Genomic DNA, 17,196 nt, shown 5'->3' with positions numbered 1-17,196 from the left:
GTGCCAAGCAGAATGTGAATCTAAACAACATGTGAGTGACTGTGGGGAAATCTGTCCTCATATGAGTCTTTGCCTATTTCCTGCTGGGGTCCACAAAAGGATTAAATTGAAAGAGAAATCTTTAAGCACTCTTCCTGATTAACGTGAAGGACTCTTGGACTGCTCGGCCTCAGTGATTTTCTTTTCAGAAGATAATGTTCCTAGACTCTTATTAGCTGTCCCAAACTGCTCTGTTATTCTTGTTTCATAGATAGATAATAATGATAGACCAATAAATGATAGAGCTCAAAAATAATAAATAAATGATAGATATAGATCAATAATAGATGATAGATAACAGATAGACAAATGACAGATAATAGATAGATAGATGATAGACAATAGATATAGATGATAGACAGACAGATAGATAGGATAGAATGACTCATCCAGCCCATGAGGGAGTAGCTTTCTCTCCTAACGATTTATAAGATATTGGAGTTGGGGGGAAGGCTTGGGATATGAAAGGCCCTGGAGAGAAAAGGCTGGACCTTAACTCCCCTCTTCTTGAATGTGGGCTGGACTTAGTGACCTGATTCCAAAGAACAGAGTGCAGAAAGGGGAAAACAGTCACATTTCCAGTGAAGAAGCCTGGCAGAGACACCTTAACGCACATGCGCGTTTGACCGCACCAGAGAGGTGCCCTCTGATGGGATATGCTTAGAAAGAACTCCATGCCTGTGGCATTCTGTCCCAAACCCATAACCCCAGAGTCAGAAATTTCCCATGACTTTGTATCTGACCCTAAGTTTGCCCTCATTTACCGTGTCCCACGAGTGCCACCTCCCCGGAGGTGCCAAATGATAATATTAACATCGGGTGGAGAGAGGGCCAAATGGCTTTTGAGATTCTCTTTTCAAACCTTGAGACATCTAAGTCTATACACTCAACTGTCCTCAAAACCAGGAATTAGCTGATTCAAAATGCTGCCACCGTCAGGATTATAATCATTACACAGACTTCAGATCAAATTTTCTGGTGCCTGGATTGGAAGCTAACTGTTCCATAAGCTACTGATTAAGCCCCCTGACTGAAGCTCACTTGTCCGCAAGTATGGAGTGGGCACTGCTGCTCTTGGGGGGCTGACCCTCAGCAGGAGGGCACCCGTGAGTGCACTGCCCCCTGGACGCACCCGGCGCCTCCCAGCCATATCCTGCCTCTCCAGCCCCGGAGCCTCCACCCCCACCCCTCACCCGGCAGCTGCTTTAGCCTCAGACACTCACCTCTTCCTCGGCAAGCCCTCCCCCGGCCAGTCCTGGCCACGTCCTGGAGCCCCCGGCCCTCCGTGTCCGAACAGTCATCAAGGTTTCCATCGCACGTTCAATGTCTGCACCCCCGTAGGCTACCCCTCTGCTTTGTCCAGCCCCCTAGCCCCAGGGCCACCTGTGCCACGCACCTGCCCAGCACACCCCAGATGTTCACCTAACCACTGCTGAAAGACGTGATTTACACGCTCCGGGCAGGAGGTCACCCCCACTCCCCTGTGCAAACGAGCAGCCAGAATTGACCACGGAAGTAGGCAGAGCAGTCGATTCAGACAAGAGGCGTGGAAAGGTCTCCTGAACTCTGAGATCTGAGAGGGTTAAGACCTCGCTTCAGGGGGAGGGGGGAGGGAATACAAAGCCCCATCTTCAGGAGAATAAATTAAATGTACAAGAGCTATGACATTTATGCATTATGACTAGACTCCTTAAATACCGATACGTATCTTGGAAAAACAGACGGCAAAGTAAGGGAAAGTCCTCCCCACAACAGTGCTCCCCTTCAGGGCCCTCAGTCCTTAAAATACTAGGTCGAAAAGCTGGTCCCAGAGAGCAGCACGGCCAAAGGAACCACAGACGAGGGCACTGTCCAGAAACCATCGTGCTCTGCTGCCTCCTGCCACTGCTTACTGGAACCGGTACAGAAGCCCAAGGCTGAATTTTGGTTTTGAAAAATCAGTTGAGTAGTGAAAAGAGTTCCTTCTAAGCATCTTGTTTTCTCATACAATTCAACAGCATTGTTTACTCTGAAAAAAAAAAATGACAAATTGAGCCTTAAGAACCTAACCTGGGCCCCTAAAAAAAATACTGAAACTCAAATATTTCAAGGTGAAAAAGAGAAGATCATCCTGAAGCATCCTTTTCAGCATATGGTGCAGCACGTGTGGTCACAGAGCCTGAAAGCAGCTGTCGAGGGCCAGAACCTCCACCTCTCCCTTCTCTGTGGCCACGACTATGAGCGAGAGGACCAGTTCTCTGTGATTTTCAACATGCACAGGGCCTGTGATTTCCACGAGTTCCCAGACCCCACCCACCACATCCCACTTCGGTTAGAGAAGGTCGTTAATATTAACCAGCGAATGCTCCAGCTTCCATCACGTGAGGGAAAGACGCTCCTTGTTGCCCAAACAGCCACATACCAAATGCATGAATTTACGGTGACTCTTAAAAACAGCACTTGGAGAAATTTCCATCGCTGAGCACAGGCTGCACCGTCACTGCTGCCAGACTCCAAGGACACAGTACCACACTCACCACCAGGGCACCAGAAGGACAACTGGACCAGCCTCCTTGGAGGACTGGGCGGGGAAAAAGCTTTGTCGACTCAGGATACCATCTGTGCCCTAACAGTGACTGACTACATAGTAATAGATCATCCTCATAAATGCCTCTCCCTAAGTGTCAACATGTACATAAAATTTATTTACCTTTATCATTTTATTCATTTCATTGTTACTTAGTCTATAATTATTTGTTATGACGTTACTTATTTCATCATTACTTATTCTGTAATTATTTGTTATGATGTTACTTGTTTCATCGTTACTCATTCTGTTATTATTTGTTATGACATTACTTATTCTGTTACAGGCAGACTGGGGACTTGACTCGTGCAGGCTGCCCCCGGTGCTATGTGGATCACAAGCCAGGCTTCCTGAGACTCCGAGCGTTTTTACCAACACCAGGGCTCACGTGATAAAGGAATATTTTTTAAGTCTGTGGGTTTCTCTAAATTTTTTTTAACTAGGAACGAGGATTGGTCTTTGGCCTTCTAATTTATGCCTCTTCAATTCCCGTCCCAGCTGTCAGCCTTGGACAAGAGAGACAGTGAATCTTGCAAATGTGATAAACTACAAATTGATCCAGCAGAGCATTTTCCAGTCCTGGACGACACTGCTCAATGCAGAATGGAGCAGTGATCATCACTGTTGCTTGCGGTCAAATGACCTTAATGTCTCCAGCCTCAGCTTCCTCACCCACTTAGATAATAAAGATAATCAGCCTTCTTAAAGGACGCCTGGGAGCATTTAAAAGAGGACACATTTAAAAGCACAATGCATGACACACAGAAGATACTTAATACCCATCCCTCCCTTCCCCTCCAGCTTCTCAGAAGAGCCTTCACCCAGGAGTCAAGAAGATTCCAAGAAATTCCCAACAAACCTCACAACCTACATGCAAGTCAAATGAATGTTCTTATACTCACTTTATACATTTATAAATTCACTTGGATTCTATTAATTCACATGCTGTGATCATTTCATCAAGGACCTTCCTTAGAAAAAACTTGCTTCACAAATAAGACAAATTACAACGCCAAGAATATCAAGTACAGGATATTTCTAAGCCCTGGCCGTGTTTTCCAGGATCCTGATGCAGTTCAGAAGCTCTGCTCACATGTGCTGGTTGTCAGTGCCTCTTATCAACCCACCAGTGCAGGTGACCATGGCGAGCAACAGGTTAACGAGCAGGGTAAGTGCAGAGCAGCAGAAATCCGCTGCCGTGATAAATCTATCGTTGGAACATTCAATAATTCGGTCTTATTTCCTCTATAAGTATTCCAAATCAAGGCTCACACCAGATAGCTCAGCCGCCAACAGAAGGACAGAGAAGCCGAGGGCCACCCTCTCACCCATCACAACGTTGCTGGCGTCCTGTCTCCCGGCAGCTGTGAGCTGATGCTGATATGCCCTCCACGCTCCACCTGGGTGCAAATTTGCATGTCACCTTCCCCAATCCTTGACCTACTTGTGCAACCAGATTACCACCTTAAACTGTTTACCTGAGATGTGTTTTGACATGCATTTTTCTCTTAGGCAAAACCCTCTGTGATTTGTGGGAAACTGAACTCATGTGTTTCTGGTTAGTTTATACTTTAAAGCACCAAAATGTTTTTTTGTAGAGCTATTTCAACGTCCAAAGAGTTTTTCAAAGACTTTTTTCTTAGAAATAGAGGTCAACATTTTGCCCAGGGAAACAATCCCCAGACCCTAAGGACCAGGTTTGGCTCAAGCTGTCCTTGGATTTGCAGAAGGCATTCAGTTCAGCAAAGAGATGTCACCACCAGAAGAATCCCAGAGTCTGATCAGTGTACCACGAGGGGAAGCCTGCCGTTCCCTCCGGGGTGCACCACAAAGAGCTTACAATCATCCCTCTGGGGGATCCTGGGTTTGGGCAGTCATTTTGCTCACAAAACCAATAATCTAGAGTTCATTTTTCCATTCAAACACAGCATCTTTTGACAACTGCCAGAAAATGTTTGAAAAGATGTACCTGAAGACTTGCCCACTCTGTTTTGAAATTTTAAACCTGATTACAAAATGTTTGTATTTAAGAGTGTTCTGAGGTTCCTATCTAATTCAAATCTGGGGTAGTATTCTGAAAGCAGGGAAGATCTGAAAACAAGTGAGTATGCGCCCCAGAGCTGCCCAACAGGGCTCAGCCTGCACGTCCCTCGCCCTCCCTGTCTCCTTACCGCTGGTTGTCACTCACTGTCCTGCCCTGGACGGTCTCCATCAACACAACCAACTCTCCCTGAGTCTGAAGGAGGCCATCCCCACCCCTGGGAGACCGTCCTGCACCAGGGAATCTAATAGTTGATGAACTTGGGTGCCTCCACTTTAGTACACACTGTGGGTATTTTTATGCCGTTTGGATAAACTAGTGGCCTGTCACACATTTGGGAATCATTTACTTCTAAATACAGATTCATTTTAGACACGTAACGTGTGGCAGGTTATGAGATGCATCTCAGCACGTTATAGAAGAACGCTCACCTCTTTTCGAAAGCAATGATCTAAAACAAAAGTACTACTATCAACTGTATATGAGAGTTGTTATAAAATCATGTGATCTATTTCTTTTACAAACACAACGGAACTCATGGAGTATCCTTCAAGGAAGCCACAGGAAGCACCGGAGGCAGACATAAAAAGCAAAGACACAGAAAGGCTGCCTCAAATGAGGCAGGAGACTAAAGAGGAAACAAGGAACAACCCCATCTAAGAACGTTCTGCCAGCTCAGAGGCAGAAGGGCACAGCCAAAAGTCGGCTCTGTGAGAATCCACAGGGTGTCAACTTACCATTAATGACATTTTTAGAACTGCGCCGTGACACCAAATCGGGCAGGCACTGTCATCACGAGAGTTCACTTATTTATACTCTGTCTTTTCATAGCGGCAGCCATGCCTAATTTTATATGTAAGAATTTCAGACGAGAATGTTGATAAAGGTCGCCATGGTGACCACACATTTTTGTCTCCATGGTGACACTCACAAATGGTAAAGACCCTTAAATTTAATTTTATTTAAAGTTCCAAAAGATTTTCTCCTCAGACTCAATAATATAACAACACTAAAGCAGTTCTGGCTTTCTATCTGCACTTGTTCTTATGAAATCAAAGGGAGAAGAAAGGTAAAAGGAAGAAGAGGTAAAAATTCTTTAGAATAGATATAATGTGGATGTGGTTTTCTTGCCTGGAAAACAAATCAATGGCCCGCGATAAAGAATAATAACAGTCTCCAATAATTAACCATCTCCTATTTTATACCTGTCTTCCTACTGAATCTTCACAACAGACGTTTGTCCTGTTTTACAGATAAGAAAACTGAGAAGCTGAGAATTGGTTTGTCTAAGGTTCCACCACTGGGAAAGGATGGGGCTGGGGGAAAGACAAGGCTTTCTGACCCCCAAACTCCTACCACTCATTCAAGGGGATAAGCCAAGCCGACACTCACTCAGCTCGACAGGATGGGAAGAGCTTCTGTGAGAAGTGAAGTAAGTCATGAATCTCAGTCCCTGTTCTCCAGACAGGAATTCAGAGAGACTCAGTCAGTCACACGATTGCTGGTGAGATGTAAGCAAACGAACAGAAGTTGAGAGAAAAGAACGGTTTTGCGCTCAGAAGTATGCCAAGAAGGCCAAGAAGGTAACTAAAAGGTGACGTGACAGTGACGTATAAGCCAGAAAAGCCTAGAATTCTTGGGCGGGGCGGAAAGCCTCTCTCACTTTGTAGACCAGGCGTGTGCCGGAGAAGCTGAAAACAAAGTTTCTTGAAATAAAATCTGATTTTTCATTAACTTTATGTTTAAAACATAGCTATTTACCCTAAATCTCCTTTGCTGTTCAGTGGAAGCCTTGATGAGCCTCAGTGTCCCATCTGGACGGAGCGCTGAGCGGGGTCTAAGAGCCCCAGGCTCTGTCCCCACCAGCTCCAGCAGAGTGGCCAGGCTGGCCCAGGAAACCCCTTCTGACCTGAGCGTCTCCGTCTGACCACCGCGTACATCACCTCTGAGCCCCAACGTCCCACTCCCAGCCCTGGTCTTCTGGTGCCCTTCTGACCCTTTCCATGTGGCCGTGCAGAAGCCCCTCCTCCAGTCAGCCTTCACCAGGAGGGAGGGCCACCTCTCGTGACAGGCCCCCTCAAGACTTCCTGTCTGGGGAGCTACAATGTATGTTCTCCCTGATCAATTCTGCAAGGTTCACATTTTCTTAGGACATATTCATTTAAAAGGAAGGACACCTGGAGAACATGTTCTGTGTTTTTCAAACTTTCACTCTGCAAATCCATTCATTGCAATAAACAACCCTCAGGCAAAAAGTAGAAGCAGCAAGGAAATGGCCAATCCCCCTTCCTCACCCCGCTAATTGTAAGGTCACCTGTTTTCTGGTCTCTGTAACGGGGCCAAGGAAACGTGAACAGTAAACAGGAAGAGAGTGCTATGCACGCGGGCGGCCCCCAGAACAACCGCTGAGGAGAAAGTGACAGAGCGTGGCCAGGTGTGCAGGGGACAACCTGGGGGAGAAGTTCTGTGACCAGCTGGGGCAGTGAACGTGCTGCTGACTCAGAGCTTTAAAGATTATTCTTCAGTAATAAGTATAACCCACACTGATGAAGAACACTTTCCTGCTACGGTATCAAAGTAGTGAGGCTGTGTGTCTACACATCTGAAATACGGTGTTACCAGGGGACCCCAGAGAAACAGAACAAATAGGGATACAGGTACAGACACAGACATAGATACAGATGACGTAAATATTCAGAGAGAGGGGGGAGAGTTAGCTTAAAGAACTGGCTCATGCAATCGTGCGTTTATGGGACAAGCCTGGAATCTGCAGGGCAGCCCGGCAGCTGGATACTCAGGCAGGAGGAGATGCTCCGGTCCGGAGGCTGCAGCCCTTCTTCTCCAGGAAACCTCAGTGTTTGCTCTTCAGGCCTTGGACTGACTGATGAGGCCGGACAACCCTGTCCAGGACCATCTCCTTCACTTAAAGTCAACTGACGTGAGATGTCAGTCACATGGCAAAATACCTGGACTAGATGTTTTTTTTTAACTTTTTATTTTATATTGGAGTATAGTTGATAAACAGTGTTGTGTTAGTTTCAGGCGTACAGCAAAGTGATTCAGTTATACACGTACATGTATCTATTCTTTTTCAAATGCTTTGCCCCGATCAACCAACTGGGCGCCACAGACTAGCCAAGCTGACACAGAACCAACCATCACACAAGGAAAAAAATCATTTTCTTTAAAAGGAAAGTGCCCTGAAGATGGCAGGGATGTCCCTGGGGCGGGGGTGTGGGTGGGAGCAGGGGAAGCAGCAGAAGCAGATGCCGGGGGGGGGGGGGGGGGGGGGGGGGGGTGGGCAAAGACCCGTCACAGTCAGTCCACGTGCCTCTCTCGTAAAGGACACAAACAGGAAGCCGCCGGTGTCCAGGGGGCTGGCAGGCGTGTTTTGTGCATTTAATGGACATTTATTTCAAACAGCCAAGCAAAGCATCACCCAAGTAAAGCACTGCTCACCTTTCTGGTTCCCACTACCTTTTACACTCTCAGTCAAAAAGAAGACGACCTTCAAGCCAAACAGTTTTCTATTCTCCTTGACAGTGTTTTGACCTCTAATTCCTCCGTCTCTTTCATTTTTTACCACAGTGAACAAGCCTCAGAGCACCCAAGGAGCTGTCTGGTGTGACACACGTCAAGGCTGAGTTGTAGGGTCGCTGGGAGGATGGGTGGGTGGTGGCAGGGCTGGGAAGAGGCATGCAAACACATTAACGCTTTAAAGCCCTTCTGCAGGGAATTTCATTCAGTTCAGGCAAATTTATACGGAAGTGACTGAAATATAGATACATATTCCTAAAAAGAAGAGCTGCATTACAGTAAGAATGCCTTTATTATCCCAAATTAGCTGCGAAAATCCCTTCAGAGACTTCACAGGAGGTAAAAAAGAGATTTTTCACAGGAGGTAAAAAAGAGATTTCTCACATCATCACAGAAAAGGAAAACCCCAGGATAAGAATATTCATACAATACAATACAATACAATTTTGTTTCATAACACAGTCACACAGTCTTTTAATACCCAGCAATTACAGCAAAGGAGAAGAATGAAAATTGCTGCAGGAAGTGAGGATGAAACACTGGAGAGAATTCACGCAAACATAAAAAGAGGGGGAAAGAGAAAGAACTCTAGTTAAAGCCTTAGGAATCCCAGAGTCAGGAGGTCAGCGTGAGGAGGGCAGCTCCACGCCACACAGGCACGTCTTCACCCCTGGCTCACCACCCAACAGGCCTTCAATGATCCAAACTGTACTGCAAAGCAGTGTGTAGCTGCTGAGTGGGGCCTGGAGAGCAACAAATGGTTCCTGCCTTCAAATATCTAAGAACCTAGTAAACATTCTTTTTTTTTTCTGAGCAATCTTGCAGTTTTTATGGAGTCTTCTATCTTCCCCAGAAAACTGAGTGATTTAAAAAAAAAAACAAACAAGCAGGGAGGAATGACGTCTCTACAGCTAGACGTTAACTGATCCCACAGTGTCAGAAACCAACCGCACACTTGGGTGGCCAGTCCTGCCTCATTGTGGGCCCACTGGATTCTCCTCAAGATCCCAGGGTCCGACAGGCAGCAGACACCATGTCAGCCCGTGGGGATGGGAGAGAAAGGACGTCAACGCAGCTGATGATCTTAGACGGCTTGCATGCCGGCGGGGGACACGGACGTGCACCCAGACAGCGGTGCCCGCAAGGGAACAGGAACCCAAGGGAGGAAGGGAACACCAAGCTGGGAGCTGAGAAGTTCTCCCGGAGAGAGAAAGGTAGAAACCAGCCACGACTGAGGCTCTACAACGTGGGCAGATGTCATGCTGCTGGCGTTGATGCTGGGACTTAACGGGGGAACTGAATTTCAGTAAGTAAACAAGGGTGCTCCAGGCAAAAGGGCAAGTCAATCAAAGGTCGCAGACAGAGACAGTGGGGCAGGCAAGATGTCCTGCAGCGACGGGGCTCCTGAGACCCACAGGCTCAACTCCACCTCGGGGGGACCCCAGGGAATCGTCCTGTAGCCTCTCTGAGCCTTGGTTTCCTCCTCTGTAGATGGTAGATCAGGACACATCATATCAAACGATGACGATTCAAGGAGACGTCTGCATACTGCCCGACACCTAGCTAGTGCTATGTGCTTGCTTAAAAAATTAATAAAAATAAATAAACAAACCATGCTACAACCCCTAACAGATCTTTTAATTAGCCAGATTAAACTCCTCTAGATTAATTCCATTTTCTCCCACTCAGTATTCAACAGGCCTGTTGTTCTCCACATGCAGTATTCAGACCAAGGGCCCATGGACATTACTGTGGTTTGCACATTTCCAAATTCACAGCCACCTCCCTCAGGGTCCCACCATGAGGCTAGTGTACCAGTGTCCCAATATGTGCACCAAACGCTCAGAAATATTTGCCCAATGTCACCACTGTCTGCCGGGCAATCAGGAAAGAGGTGGAGAGAGGCCGTGAAGAGCTGCTGGCCACTTTGCTTTCCTTGGATGTAAAGATCTCTCCCTGAAAAGTACTCAAACGCTACAGACAGAAGCCTCTGCGAGGTGTGAACAAGGTCTCTGAAAGCTGAGAGACGCCTCCCAGGCTGGTGTCCAAACTTATGCTTAGGAGGATCTCCCCCGAGAAGGAGCTGTGGTTAAGCGGGTGTAAATCACCAGTGTAACTGCTACAGTAATAACATAACAAGTGCTACAAGCATGTGCTGGCAGCTTAACCAATTCCTTCATTTTACACATTACTTTTGCAGTATTTGCCCCAAACCCTGGAGAGAAAAAATATGAACTTTACCAAACAATCTATTTACATGATTGAATAAAGGTGGATCTCAATCAGTTCGTAAGTATGTTTTAAAATAACAAAAAGATATGAGGCCTGATGACCTGGAGAATATGGAGCAGCCTAAAGCCACTTTTTTAATTTAAAATTTTTAAACCTTCTGCTGATTAAGAAGAAGAAGAACAAAAGCTCCTCCAATCCATCCCCAAGGCGACCACATGCCCATCCTCTCTGAGCTCTGTTAACAGGCTCTGCGCATTTGAACCATGTCCCCGCAGGAGGGGCTACCTACGTAACCATAGACAGACACACAGATACACAGACACACACATGGGTATTTAGAAAACTACGGTTTTCCTATGTAAAATTTACACTGGATTTTCTCCGACTCTGCAAGTGACAGGTGTGACAAGAATGGATGGTGTTTGCATGTACACAGCTGGTACGCACTGGGCACTGCCGTCCTCGGCACACACAGAAGCCACGGGTGGTTTAAGAAAAGATGAAGGCAAATCTTCCTCAGAACATATAGACAGCATCCTCCTCCTCCAAGACCTCACTTAAATGACAGCAAAGAAATGAAGTGGTGATAAACCAACAATGATGCAGAGAAGGAGGGGGGAAGAGAGGTCGGCGAATTTACAGGAGTGAGAAGCTACAGAGAAGAGCTGATGGAGCAGGACGGTTCCAGGGAGCTCAGGAGGGCTGTCCTCCAGGTGGAACCCCAGAGACTCGGTACCTAGAAGTATCAGAGCCATGATGGACAGCGCCTAGGAAGCAGTGCAACCAAGCCAGGAAAGCAGAGGGGCAGGGAGGGCTCTGGGGAAGAAAATGAGGAAATAATTGAAAGTTATTGTAAGAAGGCATCAATTCCACACACTTCGATTTCCAACCAGGAAAATACCTCCAGGCAAAAAAAACCAAAATCTAACACTTTACCCTAAAACATCTAACCGCTACAGAAGAAAGACCTATATATACATTCTAGTATATAGAAGTCCCAGTAAAAAATACTGTCACCACCTATCACCCTAAATCAAACCCCACCAATTCACAAACCCTATTTAAGTATATAGAGCTCATCATCAGGTTTTTAGTGCCTCACCTCAAAATTCAAAGGTCAGTCAGGAATCACCAACATATAAGCCTCCATCATGGGAAAAAAAAAAAAATACCAGGATAAATAGGAAAAAATACTATGGAGTATTCAGGAATAATTTGAATACTCCAATTTGTATAATCATTATAGATGGTATATATTTATAAAGCAAAAACAATGCAATGAGTAGAAAAATTAGAGAAAAATGAAACTTTTAGGGATGAAAAACATGATAAATTAATAAAAAGAGTGGAGGATAAATTGGGAAAACCTCCTAAAAATGAGAACTGTGTCTCTTAAGGAGAGACAAAGTTGAGATGATATTCAAGAAGTATATAGAATTAGTCCAAGAGGTCCAAGATCCAATTAATGGAACTTTCAAAAAGAGAAAAACAAAGGGGAAGAAATTATCAAATAATGTATTCAAGAGAATTTTCCAAAGATTAAAAGATAGCAATCTCCAGGTTTAAAATGCTCCCACATGCCTAGCATAATAATGGGTGAGAAAGGACCCACACCTGTGCCACACCTGGGGGCAACACTGTGAAATTCAGAATACCAAGAATGCAAGGAAATTGTCTTCAGGGAGAAAAATCAACCACAGTGTAAAACAAAAAACTACCACAGTGTAAAACAAAACGCATCAGGTGGCCTTCTCATCAATAACAGTGGATGCCAGTGACAATCAGAGATCCTCTCAAAACTCTGAGAGAAGTTACTTTCTACCTAGAGCTCTATTCATAACTGCAAATTGAGAGGATAAATTATCAACATCTTCAGAACTGGAAGGACTCAGAGATTTCTTCCTGCACTCACATCAAAAAGCTATTTGAGGAGGGCCTAGAGCAAAGGATCAACCAAGGATAAAATCTCAGAATCTAGGAAGCAGTGAAACTAAACCAGGGAAGAAATAAAGAAAAGTCCCAGTACACCAGCCAGGCAACAGGCCTGGAGAGAGTTAAGTCCAGAGAGAGGAGGAAGGCCCTTTGTTCAGGACTGGAAGAGGCCTCTGGGGAAAGACAGATTGAACAGCTGATTAGACAGACTGGGCAAACTTGGTTACAACTGAGAATGTGATACAGCAAAAGGACAAGACAAAAGTAAAAGCAATTATAAACTCCAGGAAAAACAAAAGGATGTACAAGAAAGAAAATACTTGGTTTACTTGGTTCTGCAATGAATAATATTTGCATAGTCACAAAAATAAACCATATATTATTTTTCTACTTGGATACTTAACCTATAGAGAATGAATGGATGAGATATATATGGTTACAGGACAAAATTGTTATTACTCTTGATATTTTAAAAGTAAGAAAGAAATGACAGAAGTTAAGGGAAGAAAGAGAGCTGAAGGGAAAGAGAAGCAACGTCAGGATGTGCCACCCCTGCAGCCCCACAGAGACCCCACCACAGAAGGGCCCCAAGCTTGGTCTAACGCTCTCGTCATCACCATGATATTCATAATACTTTTTAAACAAGGGGTGCTGCATTTTCATTTTCCACTGTCCCTAAAAGGTATGTAACTTGTCCCGGGGCTGAGTGCCCAGTTAGAAGCTGACATACTCCCAGCACTTAATGCAACAAGAAATCAAGCTATACTTACACTCCCTAAAGTGACAAAGTAATCCAGCAATGAAGGGACTCAAAATGTGGGTTGACTGTATCGAGATATTGGGAGAAATGCTGATGAGGATAGGTAACTCCTCATCTGTCCCATCAGACTAGAGAAATAACAGTATAAACCATTATTTAGGGACTGGCCATAACTAACAGAAGAAACAGCTAGAAGAGATAAAAGAAGTCGGGCCTGAGTAAAGGCACAAAGGATGAGGAAGGATGGGCCCAGGACCACTGCTTCTTTTTATAGGTCCCAATGTACACTGTTTTTTAGACCTTGTACATGTATTACTTTTGTTTATAAATTAATTTTTAAAGGATAATTTTAAAATCACAATATAGCAAAGATACATTCTATAAACATATTCTAAAAATTAGTTATACAAAGCAACTAATCATATACCTAAACATTCTAATTAACTACAAACGTTACATGATTTATATCTTAGAACAGGAAGTGGCAAGCTCAGAACATGTATGACATAGTTTCTGCCCTCTAGACGTTCATTCATGTTGTAAATCATGCTGTCTCAGCCAAGGTCAAGGCTATACGGAAAAAGAAGAAATTATCAAAGCCAAGTGGCTTACAATGGTCGTGTTTGCTTTAAAAGGCTGTTTGTCTCACTTTTTCTTTTTTTTACCGTAACACTGAGTTCGAAAGCTGGGCATGTGCAAATACCAATACAACTTTCAGCAACTGGTCCCTATTTTGGTTAAGGACAAAAGAAGCAGAACTCTTCTCCTTGGAAAAATAACTACTTAGTTATTAGTATTCTAAATAAAATGGGGCAGCAGGAGGTTTGAGGAAGCCAATGAGAGCTCCAACCCATCAGCAGCTTTCCCCGGACGCTGTTCCCCTGCCTGACGCAGACAAAAGCACTCCATTTTCAACACCGCTGGAATGAAGGATCTTCCGCAAGTAGGCTACAGCAGCTGACATAGATACAAAGTATGAAAGCTAAGTGTCTGGTAACATAGTAACACCCCATGTCATGAACAGAAGCTGCAATGGGTCCTGCACCGTCATCCAGTGTCCAGTCCTGGACACTCGGCCTTAATGGAAAGAGTAACTGAGGTAATAGCCACACCCCTGCTACCAGATAAAATAATTACGCTTAAATTTAACCAAGACTTAAAGGCTCAAATTCCCCTTCCCAGCACAAGTTTTAAAAAAAAAAAGGACAAGGAAATCCCAGCATGAGAACCACAGACCATCAGGTGCATAAACCAAAACTTGGCATTTCCCGGGTTTTGCTTAGTTACAGTATTTTCAGAAATTGTCTTAATGCCAAGATGATCAAATTCCCTTAATGTGAAAGAGTTATTACCAATCACACGATCATCTTTCGAAGTTGCTTTAACCTAGTTGATCTCACATCCCACAGATGAAGGAGTGGCAGGCATGTGATGGTCTACGAGGGGCCACACCTGAAGGGGGGCGAGGAGGACAGCTCAAAAGCAAAGGCGCTGCCAGCTCTGGTGGCCTTGGGAGCTTCAAAGTCCTGCCACGCACCTCAGCGTTGGGACACTTTGAGGAAGCCCATGGTAGGATCTGTCTGGTGATTCCTGAAGAAACCAATCCCGTCCCACCGAAATGACAGCGTTTCCTGAGGGGGAAATGAAAGGCCTGTCCCCTCAAGCAGTGGTCCGGAAGAGGAGGACCAAGACCTAAGAGCTGGACTGTCTAAGCCCAGCTCCAGGGGTCCACAGCCTGGGGCGGGAAACATGAACAGCAAGTGGTGGGGGAGAGGGAGCAGGCGGGGGTCTTCTCACCTGCTGGCTGGCAGGAGGGAGGGCTACCAAAGCAGCCAAACTAAAGGCAGATAGGACGAAGGGACAGGATGGGCAGGGGCTGTCACTGCTGTCTGGGGTCTGGGAGCCCGGCCGCAGGGCGCGGAGGCAGACTGGCTCTAGAGGAAACCACGGAACACGGAGAACAGAAGAAACGGACGGAGATGTGGATTTGACTTTCCGGCCCACCTCCACCCCAACTGTGGCAAAATTAGTAACTTTTTTCCTTCTAACTTTTCATCTTGAAATAATCTTATAAGAGTTGCAAAAATAGTACAAAGAACTTCCATACGCCCTTTATTCAGATTCACAACTTTAACACTTTGCTTTATCATACCCTTTCTATATATAAAATGTTTTACATATTTTACATATACTGTACAATATCATATATAATTACATTCTTTCTGAACCTTTTGAGGGTTAGCTGATGATCTCCTGCCTCGTCACCCCAAAATCCTACATCATGCATTTTCCAAAGACGAGAACATTCTCCTGTATTACAATAAACAAATATTCAGAAAAGTGAGCTTTGATTTGATAGGGTTATCTACTCCACAGTCCGTATCAGATTTCACCAACTGTCCCAACGATGTCTTTTCCATCTGTTTTACCCCATCCAGAACTCATGCGTTGCACTTAGTGGTCCTGTGTCCTGAATCTCCTTTATTCTGGAACATTTCCTCCACTTTCCTGGTCTTTTGTGACACTGGCACGTTTGAAGATTTCCGGTCAGTTGTCCCTCGATTTGAATTAGATGTGGGTTATGCACTTGGGCAGAAATGTTAGGTAGAAGAGGCATCACAACAGGACCTGTGTGTTAAATAGTTTGCCCTGTTGATTTGGTGACAGAAACTTTGCTTTGAATCCTTGATTGTTAATATGGGTCTCCCAGGTTTCTTCACTATAAAGTTGCCATTCTTACCTTTGCAATTAGTAAGCAGTCTGTGAGGAAGACTTTGAGACAATGTAAATACCCGGCTCCTCCCGAGAAACTGTCAACCAACAGTTTCAGCATCCATTAATGATTCCACCCTGAATAGACCTTTACTCTGACAGTTACAAAGTGGTGATTTTCTAACTCTATTCTTTCTACATGACATTCTGCTTTAAGGAAGAGCTTTCTTTTATTCTCCATTTACCTACTTATTAGCACCGTGAACCTGGGGATTCTCATACAATTCAGTGAATTACAGCCTATTCCTGTCATCTCTCGTTTTGCCACTCAGACTGTCCCTCGTTTGCAGCGAGAGCCCCTGGCCTGTCTGCGCTCCTGTGTGGTGTCCTATCACCGTGTGAGCGCTTCCTCACCTTCTGACTTAGTGAGATAAGCCAGACTCATCTTGTTCTTTCTCCTCCTGGCCCTGAACCCAGCCATTTCTCCAAGGAATGTTGGTTTATTTAGTGGGCATAATATTTAGAAACCAAGCTCTAAACACACCGTGTGCTCACGTATTAGCAGCTGCTTACAGGGAAGCATTCAAGGTCAATCTAGAGGGGTTTTGGGGGGGGGGGCGGGGGGGTGAGCTTTGCAGAAGGAGTTTCTAACCGGCTGTATATTTAGTTATATTTTAGCAAGCCCATGGGAAATGTGAAACATACTGCCCTGTTTTTATTTTCTGATAAATGCTGCTGTGGAGGTGCTGGCGTGGCTGTTGTTCTAAAATCCCAGGTGTTGCCTGATGCACAAGCACCTCCAGTCCAGCAGCACTGGCCACTTCCCTGGCCGTTCATGTAGCCTCTGTGTTTGTCAGTAAGAGTAAACTAACCCAAATTGACTCTTCCTGTACATCGACTTTTTGGCAAGGATGCAGTAACCCAACTAGGGCAGTTGCATTTATCCTGTAACAAGTATTTGTGTAATCATGGAATCTACCAGAAGCCATGATATTCAGGTGGCTGAAAGCACTGTCCCCTCACACTGACCGAGCCTGCTGTCTGAATAAATGGTCCATGTCCTCTAAAGACTTCTTCCAACCACTCACAGATGCTTTTCAATCCCTTCTATGTCAACCTTCAAGTACAGCTGCATTCCACCTCCTGCTTTCATTGGCTGGACCTCACCACATAAACCCAAATGTTCAGTGACAAGTTATTCTAGCCTACCACAGTAAAATTAATTTGGGGGAAATAAACGAAATAAGCAAACCCTCAAGGGAGGAGTTTACTACTGTCGCGTGCCGGTTTCCAATCTGAAACTAGAAGGATTAGACCAAATTTCAGCAGCTAGGTGGCATGTGAAAAAGAAAATATTTATTCTACACAGTGAATTTT

The sequence above is a fragment of the Eschrichtius robustus genome, chromosome 18 (assembly GCF_028021215.1).
Source record: "Eschrichtius robustus isolate mEscRob2 chromosome 18, mEscRob2.pri, whole genome shotgun sequence".
Lineage (NCBI taxonomy): Eukaryota > Metazoa > Chordata > Mammalia > Artiodactyla > Eschrichtiidae > Eschrichtius > Eschrichtius robustus.
This window is presented reverse-complemented; position numbering follows the sequence as displayed.